Here is a 10,313-nt window from a genome sequence, read left to right on the forward strand (position 1 = left end):
GGAGGGAGGAGGAGGAGGAGGGAGGAGGGAGGGACGGAGGAGGAGGAGGAGGAGGGAGGGAGGAGGATATAAAGGGGTTGAAGAAGGGTTTGGAGGAGGAGAGGTAGTGGGAGGGAGGGAGGAGGAGGGAGGGAGATAAATGGTGGAGGAAAATGGAAAGGAGGAGGAGAGGTAGGGGAGGGAGGAGGAAGAGGAAGAAGGAAGGGGAAGGAAGGCGGGCAGGTGGAGGGGGAGGGGGAGGGAAGAAGGAGGAGGGGACAGAAGAATGATGGAGAAGGAGAAGGGAAAGGAAGATGAGGAAGTGGAAGGAGAGAAAGAAAGCAGGAGCTAGCAGGCAGAAATTAAGTGAAAAAAAAAGAAAATTATAAAAGATGTGAAGAAAAGAAATAAAGAATTAACTAATAACGGTGGACCAGCAGGTACAAATGATTCAGGTTAAACGAGACAGTTTCAACCTCACGAATTGGTATGTGGAACTATAAGAGAAATAGCGAAGGAAGAATTCATAGTTGGGGTTAAAACAGATTAAAAAAAAGTATGGTTCATGATATATGGTATTTTAAAATAGGATATTGAGTAGATTATTTAGGTTATTCTGTTGTAGTCTTTATAGTTTGAAAGTATTTATTCCTTCACATATAAGATGTATGAACAAACAATATAGTCTACTAGTAGGGTAAACAGTAGGAGAGAATGTGAAGTGAATATATATTGTCTAACATTATTTATAATATTGAAAAAAGAACATATCCGTTAGAAGTGAAAGTAGATAAAATGCAATTATCTTTTATTGCACACTTTTTACACACACACACATGCACAAAAAAAGCACAGACAACTCTTATATGAGCAGGTGACAGCAAATAATAGCGTGACTAGCATAGATAAGGTATCAGACAAGGAACTCCGTAGTACAAAAAAAAAAAAAAAAAAGATATTCACGCTATGCAGATAAGAAAACACACGCGGCAACCATTTAATGAAATGATAATAATTGTTGTGGATAAGGGAAAGTAAATAACTGCAGTTAGGTTCTTTATTCTTATCAGTTGTCTTGCTTATGACAGGTGGTCAGGAAGAATGAAAAGTGAAACTGAATTGGTCAGTTTACATTATAATTTGAAATGTTCCCACCCCGTTCATTTGATTTCTGGACATAGGACGTGAAAACGGAGTCTCGGTGGGAGTCAAGAAGGACGCGATCGGATTATGGCGTGGTTTCCTCTCTCTCTTCTGGATTTTATTCGGCTCTCTTGTTCTTTTATAGGGGTTTTAACGATATTATGCAAGAGAGAAGAGAAAGGAGGGGGTACGGAAAGAACTCGTAAAATATGGAAGCAAGAATGGCAAAGCGAGACGTTGGAAAAAAGATGTTTTAAAAAGAAAAAATGAGAAACGAGGAAAACACGATAGTTCAGGAACAGAAAGTTTGGGAGCGTTCCATAACGTAAGCGATCTTGGAAGCCGGTTACTGGGAAGACAGAGCGAGGAAGAAGGGGAGGGAAAGGGAAAATTAAGAGGAGGGGAGGGAGGAAGGAGGGGACGGTGGAGGAGTGGATGGGGGGGAGAAGGGAGTGAAGGGGTCAGGAGGGAAGGAGGAGGGGGTGAAAGTTCTTGCAGGAGAAGAGGGAGGGAGGAAGAAGGGTTAGGGAAAGAGGGAGGGAGGGAGGAGGTTAGGGAGCAGGAGGGAGAAGGGTTAAGGAAGAGGGAGGGAAAGGGTTAGGGAAACAGGAGGGAGAAAGGGTTAGGAAGGAGGAGGAGGAGGGAGAAGCAGGAAAGGGAGAGGAAGGAGAGAAGAGGTTGAGGGGAAAGAGGGAGGGAGAAGGTTAGGGAGAAGAAAGAGAAGGGAGAAAGGTTTGGAAGGGAGGGAGATTCAGTAGGGGTCGGGGAAGGGCGCGGATGACGTGGAAGTAAGGAGGAGGGAGGGAAGGATGGGGGAGAGCGGAAGGGCAGAGGGGGAGGGGGTGACGCGAGGGATCCATCGCCGGTCCTCCTCGTGGCCTCGTCGGGCGGGGCGTCGGCACGTCGTCGGGAAAAAGTTGTAACAGACTTTGCGGGACTTCTCTACTGCGGCGGTAGCATTGAGCCCCGGCGGCGTAGCGGCGGCGGCGGCGGAGGCGGGGACGGCGGCGGAGGAGGAGGCGGCGGAGGAGGAGGAGGCGGGGACGGCGGCGGAGGAGGAGGTGGGGACGACGGTGGCGGCGGCGGAGGAGGAGCCGGGGACGAGCGCGGTGGCGGCAGCGACGGCGGTAGCGGTGGCAGCGTGAAGCGCGCTTGACCGCCGGACGGACTTTTTCTGACTTCCGGCACCGGTCTCGCGCCGCTGCTGGTGGCACTCAATTCTCAGAGGTCTGGCACTGGCTCTCTCTGCGACCTCTTCTCATCGTCATAAAGCATGACTGGGGTCTTTTCCCCATTTTCCTTTACAGGTTTCCTTTGTTTGTCCAGGTGCCGATTCCCCTCGGCGTCTCCGCTCTCTCTCTCGGCATGCTTCTTGTACACACGCACGCACTTACCCGCACTGCACCGCACGAACACGGACACACACAAACACACACACACACACACACGCACACACGCGGGCGCGAGGCTTATCGCCGCCTGAATAAATAAAGCGATAAATGAATGACATAAATGAAGAAGGACAAAAAAAATGGTTTCTCTACGGGCCTGGAACCATTTCCTGTGGGATGACCCTTTTCCTCCTCCCCCTGCGCCGGTTCCTTCCCACCCTCTCCTCCTTCCCTCCCTCCCTCTCTCTCTCTCTCTCTCTCTCTCTCTCTCTCTCTCTCTCTCTCTCTCTCTCTCTCTCTCTCTCTCTCTCTCTCTCTCTATTTCCCTCTCTCCCATCTCTCTCTCCTCCCTCCCTGTCTCTCTCCCTACTCCACCTACTTCATTCTCTCCCTCCCTCTCCCTCCTCCCTCCACCCTCCTCCCTCCCTCCCTCTCTCCCCCCTCCCTCCTCCCTTTACCCTCCCTCCACCTCCTGCCACCCTCCCTCCCTCCCCTCTTCCGAGAGTCTACTTCCACCCCCTCCTCATTCTGTCCTACTCGTTTGCGATAAATCCCTTATTTAAAAAAAACTCACTTTGTAGCATGGACAATCCTTTAGTTGTCCTATCTCTTTGACTTACCCTGCTGGTCCCCCTCCCTCTACCCACTCAATGCCCTGCCTTTCCTTCCCTGGATTCTTGTGCTTCTCTCCCTTTATCTCACCCACTGCCTCCTGCTTCCCTCCCCTCCCTCTCCCCCTCTTTTAATGCCCCACCTACATACACACACCTCAAATCATCCTACCCTTTTCCTGCCCTCACTGTAGCCCCCTCCTCTCTCCCCCCTACGCCAACTCCCCTCACCCCCTACACATGTCTCCTCCCACCCTCCACCCTCCCCACTATATCCATCTTTTACACAAAAAAAGAATCCTCACCCCCCTCAACCCCCCCCCAAAAAAAAAAAAAAAAAATCCTTTTAAATCTTTTCCCAAACGTCTGCATGTTGTCTGCTCCTTCCTTGACCGTAGGTAGAGCTAAGTCAGAATATCAGGCCAAGCCGTGCCAAGCTGTCTGGACGGGGAGGGGGGAGGAGAAGGGGATGGGGATTGGAAGGAGAAAGGGAGAAGAAGGCGGAAGAAGAGAGAGAAGGAGGTGGGGAAGAAGGAGAAAGGGAGAAGAAGGCGGAGGGGGAGACAGAAGGGGATGGGGAGGAAGGAGGAAAAGGAGAAAAGGGAAGACGAGAAGAAAAAGAGGGGATGGAGAGGAAGGAGAAAGGAGGAGGAAGGAGGGAGATGGGAGAGAAGGAGGAAAAAGGAAGAAGACAGGTGAGAAGAGGAGAAGATGGAAGGAGAAGCGATGCGATAGGAATAAAGGGAAGGGGAAGGGAGAGGGGAAGAAGGCGGAAGTGAGAGAGAGGAAGAAGAAGAACGAGAAAAGGGTGGGAAAAGGATACGAGAAGGAAAAGAGGATGGGGAAAGGAGGAAAAGACAGGGTAAGTAAAGAGGAAAGAGAGAGAAGAGGCTGGGGATTTAAGGAGAGAGAGAGAGAGAGAGAGAGAGAGAGAGAGAGAGAGAGAGAGAGAGAGAGAGGGGAGAGAGAGAGAGAGACAGACAGAGAGACAGGGGACACAGAAGACAGGGTAGGAACAGAGACAGAAGCAGAGATAGAACAGAGACAGAGAGGAGATGAAGAGAGAGGAGAGAGAAGAGGAAGAGAGAGAGAGAGAGAGAGAGAGAGGGAGAGAGAGGGAGAGGGAGAGAGAGAGGAGAGGGAGAGAGAGAGAGAGGAGAGAGAGAGAGAGGGAGAGAGGGGGAGATGGAGAAGGAGGGGGAGAGGGAGGGAGGAAGAGAGGGGTTAGAGAGAGGGAGAGAGAGAGAGGGAGGGAGAGAGAGAGAGAGGGAGAGAGAGAGAGAGAGAGAGAGAGAGAGAGGAAGGAAGGGAGAGAGAGAGAGAGAGGAGAGAGAGAGAGAGAGAGTGAGAAAGAGACAGAACCAGAGAGAGAGCGAGAGACGGGACGACCCCCCGGCGCCGGCTGTTGTCGTCGGGAGATCCTGTCGCCGAGGCAGACGCGACGGCACCGCGACTCAGCTGGGACGCGGTGCCATTAGCCAGATGGTTGGAGGAGGCGCGGCAGATGGGGCAGCGGGCGCGGGATCAGCTGATCTTCATCGCCGAGAGAGTTGGTTTTGGAGGATGGGCAGAGGAGGAGAGCAGGAGAAGTTGTTTTCTCAGTCAATTTGTTTTGTCTCTCAGTCTGTCGGTTGATCCCGGTTGGTTGGTCAGGTTGGTCGGTTTGGTCGGTTGGTGGGTCAGTTACGTCGGTCGGTCCGGTCGGTCCGTCAGTTAGTCGATCAGTCAGATCACATTCAGATCAGTCCAGACCAGGTGATCAGTCAGTCAATCGGTTGATTGCCCAGATCATGCAGTCAATCAAAGTGTCAGCCTAATCACAACACCAGTGCTTCTTCATTCAGTTAATCATATACCCAGACAGTCAGTCTAGTCAGATATCTTTGTTCTGTTGATCCCATTCAGCGCACGATCGTCGATAACCAACAAGTTAGTAATTCGTTCATCCCTCTGTCCCCTCTCTTCCTTTCCTCCTCCTGACCTTCGCTTCCACCTTCCCCCCTCCCCCTTCCTCCTTCCCCCTTCCCACCCTTTCCTCCTTCGCTCTTCCTCCATCCTCTGTTCCCCCTCCCTCCCTCCTTCCTTTCACCCTCCCTCTCACCCCTTTCTCTCTTTCTCCTCCCCCTTCCCTCCCTCCTCCTCCCTCCTCACCCTCCCTCACCCTCCCTCCCTCTCCTCCGCCCTCCCTCCTCCTCCCTCCCTCCTCCCTTCCTCAGTCACTCCTGAAACCTCATGATCAGTCCACCAATCAGATCTGGCGTCAGCCCCATCCCCTGGTAAACACAGCCGCAGAGGAGGGTGGCCGTTGGGCTGTGGTCCCCAAATCCTGTTTGCTCCTGCCTCCTCCTCCACTCCTTCCCCCTCCCTCCCTTCCTCTTACCTTCTCCTCTCATTCCTCCCTCACCGCCATATTCAGAAAACTTCTTCTCCTTCCACCTGCCTCCCTCGCTGCTTCCTCCTATCCATATAAAACCTTATCCTTCATAGCACCATTCTCACACTCTTCCCTCTCCCTTCCACCTCCACCTCTTCTGCCCCCTTTCCCCCCTCCACCCTCCTCATGCCCTCCTCCTCCCTCCTCACTCAGTCACTCCACTGAAGCAGAGTGTTGTTCCTCAGTGGATAGTCAGCCCCATCCCCGTCTTGGCACCAGGTGACCAGGTGGAGCTAATAAGTCCCAAATCCTGTTGCTCGGCGGGCCAGCTGCGTGACGGCGGCCAGGTGGCAACGGGCAGCTGGTGGTGAGTGCCGTCTGTCCCCGCGCGGTGCCAGCTGGTGGAGGCGAGGGGGGAGAGGGGGTTGCTGGGAATTTGTTGGTTTGTGTTTGTCTCTTACTTTGTTTGTATGTTTTTGTGTGTTTGTTTGGTTTTTGTTTGTTTCTTTGTTTCTTTGTCGGTTCGTGTTTTTGTGTGTTTGTTTGTTTATGTTTGTTTCTTTGTCCGTTCGTTTTTTGTGTGTTTGTTTGTTTATGTTTGTTTCTTTGTCCGTTTGTTTTTTTTTGTGTGTTTGTTTGTTTATGTTTGTTTCTTTCTTTGTCCGTTCGTGTTTGTGTGTGTTTGTTTGTTTTTTTATGTTTGTTTCTTTCTTTGTACGTTCGTTTTTTTGTGTTTATTTGTTTATGTTTGTTCCTTTGTCCGTTCGTTTTTGTGTGTGTCTGTTTGTTTGTGTATTTGTGTATGTTTCGTTGTTCGTCCGTTTTTTGTGTCTGTGTTTGTGTATTTGTGTGTTTGTTTCTTTGTACTTTTGTTTATTTGTTTATTTGATTGTGACGTTTTGGCTGTTTAGTTTGTTTGACGAAAGAAGTGAATGATGATGTTGTGATTTTGATGATGATAACAATACTACTACTACTAATAGCAATGCGATGACATATGATTTTGAAATAATAATGATAAGGTTAATGTATACTGATTGTACAATGCACTATAATCATGATAACAGAGTAAATAATATCGTGTCAACAAATAATAGCAAAGGAAGCAGAAAAAATATATTTATCACCTAAGAGGATGAAGGAGATAGAAAAAAGACAAATGACAAGCGAGCGAAGCGAAAGAGAGAGAGCGAGAGACGAATAATAAATAAGAGGTGGAAGATTTAGCGAGAAACTTCAACCCTTTCATAACTTGGGTCGACGTTGTTATTGTTCCGGAAGTTATAGAAAGGACGGATACGGTTGTTCTAGGGGAGAGGGGGTGTCTGTTCTCGTTTTCTCGTTTTCTCTCTCGTTTTTTCGTGGGTACGTTTTTGGTTTCTTGTTTTTTTTTTTCTTTTTTATGGTTGTTTTTTCGTTTTTCTCGTTTTTTTCTCGTTTTTTCGTGGTTACGTTGTAGGTTTCTCGTTTTTTTTTCTTATGGTTGCGTTTTCGTTTTTCTCGTTTTTTTCTCGTTTTCTTATGGTTGCGTTTTTGGTTGCTCGTTTTTTTCTCTTATGGTTGGGTTTTCGTTTTTCGGTTTCTCTTTTTTTTTCCCAGTTTTATCTTGGTTTCTGTTCTCGTTTTTTTCACGTTTTTTTCGTGGTTACGTTGTAGGTTTCTCGTTTTTTTTCGTTTTTATGGTTGCGTTTTCGTTTTTCGGTTTCTCGTTTTCTGATTTGCCTCTTTGATTTCGATCTCGTAACTTGGAATTGACGTTCTTGTTCCGGAAGTTATAGAAGGAATGAATGGGTCTTCTTGAGGAGAAGAAGTTTCGTTTGTTCTGGTTTTTTTCTCGTTTTTTCTCTCTCGATTTTTCGTGTCGTTGTTTTGCCGATTCTCGGTGCTTTTCTTATGGTTGAGTTTTCGTTTTTTCGGTTTTTCCTGTTTTCTCCTGGTTTCTTTTTCCTTTTCTCTTTTTTTCGTTTTCTCGTGGTTGCGTTTTCGTTTTCTTGTTTTTATCTGTTTTCTCGTGGTTGCGTTTTCGTTTTCTCGGTTTCTCGTGCTTTCGTTTTTTTAAATTATTATTGTGTGTGTTTTCGATGTTTTTTTTTTTTTCGTTTTCTTTCGGTTTCCTACTTTTTACGTTCTTGTTATGTTTCTCGTTCTCGTTTTCTCGTTTTTGCGGTTCTTGTTTTTTTTTCGTTTTCCCTTGTTCTCTTTGTTTATTCTCGATGTAATCTTTGTTTTTTTTTTGCTTGCTCTCATTCTCGTTCTCGTTCTCTCTTGTTTCTCGCTGACATCAACTGAAGCAAATAATAGGCAGAATGAAGATAAACGAGAAAAAAACTGAAATGACAGAAAGGACGATTGCTATCAAAAGTGAGGAAATGAAAAATACACAAGGCAAGAGTGAGCGAGACGAAAATACACAAAGCAAGAGTGAGCGAGACGAAAATACACAAGGCAAGAGTGATCGAGACGAAAATACACAAGGCAAGAGTGAGCGAGAAGAAAAATACACAAGGCAAGAGAGATCGAGAATAAACTACACAAGGCAAGAGAGATCGAGACGAAAATGTACTAAGGCCAGAGATCGGGACGAGAAGTACAAGGCAACAAGGATAGAGACGAAACTACACAAGAAGACAAGGTGAGCGAGGAAGAAAACCTGGGCAAGGTGACGAGACGAAAATACACAAGGCAAGAGAGATCGAGAATAAACTACACAAGGCAAGAGAGATCGAGACGAAAATACGCAAGGCAAGAGAGATCGAGACGAAAATACACAAGGCAAGAGAGATCGAGAATAGACTACACAAGGCAAGAGAGATCGAGACGAAAATACACAAGGCAAGAGAGATCGAGAATAGACTACACGGACTTGAAGATGAGATCGAGACGAAAATAAAACAGAGCAAGAGAGATCCGAGAATTAGGCCCCCACAAGGCAAGTGAGATCGAGATTTGAAATACAAGGCAAGAGAGATCGGCGTTTACACAAGGCAGAGAGATCGAGATAAACTACACAAGGCAAGAGGAATTAAGAAGAAAAATATAAAGGCAAAGGAAGATCAGACGAAGCGACCACAGGCAAGAGAGATCCATTGAAAATACATAAGAAGATGGAGAGATCAGGACGAACACCAACAGGCAAGAATTTGACGAGAAGAAAAATACAGAGAGAATACGAGAGATCAGAATAAACTACAAAGAACCAAGAGAGATCGAGACGAAAATACACAAGGCAAGAGAGATCGAGACGAAAATACACAAGGCAAGAGAGATCGAGACGAAAATACACAAGGCAAGAGAGATCGAGACGAAAATACACAAGGCAAGAGAGATCGAGACGAAAATACACAAGGCAAGAGAGATCGAGAAAAAGCCCCTGGGCAAGAGATCGAGAAGAAATAAGAAACGTAGGAAGAGCAAGAGTGAGCGAGAAGAAAATAAACAGAACAAGAGAGATCGAGAATAAACACAAAGACGGAAGGAAGATCAGGGACGAGGAAGCTACAAGGCAGAGAGATCGGACAGAATACATAAGGCAGAGTAGAGGAGGAAAAATACACAAAGCGGAAGATTGAGCTAGAAGAATAAACTACACAAAGGCAAAGAGGGCATCGAGACAGGAGGAAGCACTTTGAGGCAAGAGAGATGGAGAAGAAAAATACACAAGGCAAGAGTGAGCGAGAAGAAAAATACACAAGGCAAGAGAGATCGAGAATAAACTACACAAGGCAAGAGAGATCGAGAAGAAAAATACATAAGGCAAGAGTGAGCGAGAGGTAAAAACACAAGGCAAGAGATCGGACGAAAACCACAAACAGAGATCGAGGAGAAAATGGCCCATATGAGCAAGGCAAGAGAGATCGAGACGAAAATACACAAGGCAAGAGAGATCGAGACGAAAATACACAACTGCTAAGATGCAGAGAATCTGAGGACAAAGAAAATACACAAGGCAAGAGAGATCCGAAGAAAATATACAAAACCAAGAGAAGATCGAGACGAAAATACACAAGAGCAGAGAGATCGGTTGAAAAACCTAAAGCAAAGAGATCGAGAATAAAATACACAAGGCAAGAGTGAGCGAGAAGAAAATACACAAGGCAAGAGAGATGGAGAAGAAAAATACACAAGGCCAGAGTGAGCGAGAAGACAGGTGGGATGCTGGTGCCGGAAGTGGAAATGCGAGAGAAGGAAAACAAGGATTGAAGCCCTAAGAGCAGTAACCGGATACCCCATATCACTGTCATCTTCCAACTACACTTCCTTCTCGCTTTCTTGATGTCTATCTTTCTATCTCAATCCTCTTAAATCAACATATCACTATATCTTTTTTTTGGCTTTTTGTTCTTAACTCTTCGTCCTCTGTATGCTTGTTTTTTAGTCGTGCTCTCGCCTTTTCTCTCTTCCTCTCATTCAAGCTCTCTTCCTCTCTCTGTGCTCCTTTCCCTCACTGCCTCCTTCGTCCATTCTTCCTCATTCCCTCCAGTCTTTTCTCTCTGCTCTCCTCCTACCTCTCTTGTCGTTCTCTTGTTCTCCCCCCCTCCCTCTCCCTCTACCCGACCTTTTGAGAACACTTTTGAAAACTAAGCGCTGTGGTCAATTCCGAGAAGAAGTGATGCTCAGCAGATTGTTCTTTTAGATTTGTTTATGTTGATATTTGCATTTTGTAAAGAATAAATTTGCTTTGGCGATTGGTGGATGAGAAAGAAAAATATTCCAATATCTTTCGTATTATTTTTTTTCTTTTAGTTTGATTGTTATTAAGAAAAATATTCCAATATCTGCTTTATTTTTATTTTTTATTTTTTTATATTTTTTTAT

The sequence above is a fragment of the Penaeus vannamei genome, chromosome 11, assembly GCF_042767895.1.
Source record: "Penaeus vannamei isolate JL-2024 chromosome 11, ASM4276789v1, whole genome shotgun sequence".
Lineage (NCBI taxonomy): Eukaryota > Metazoa > Arthropoda > Malacostraca > Decapoda > Penaeidae > Penaeus > Penaeus vannamei.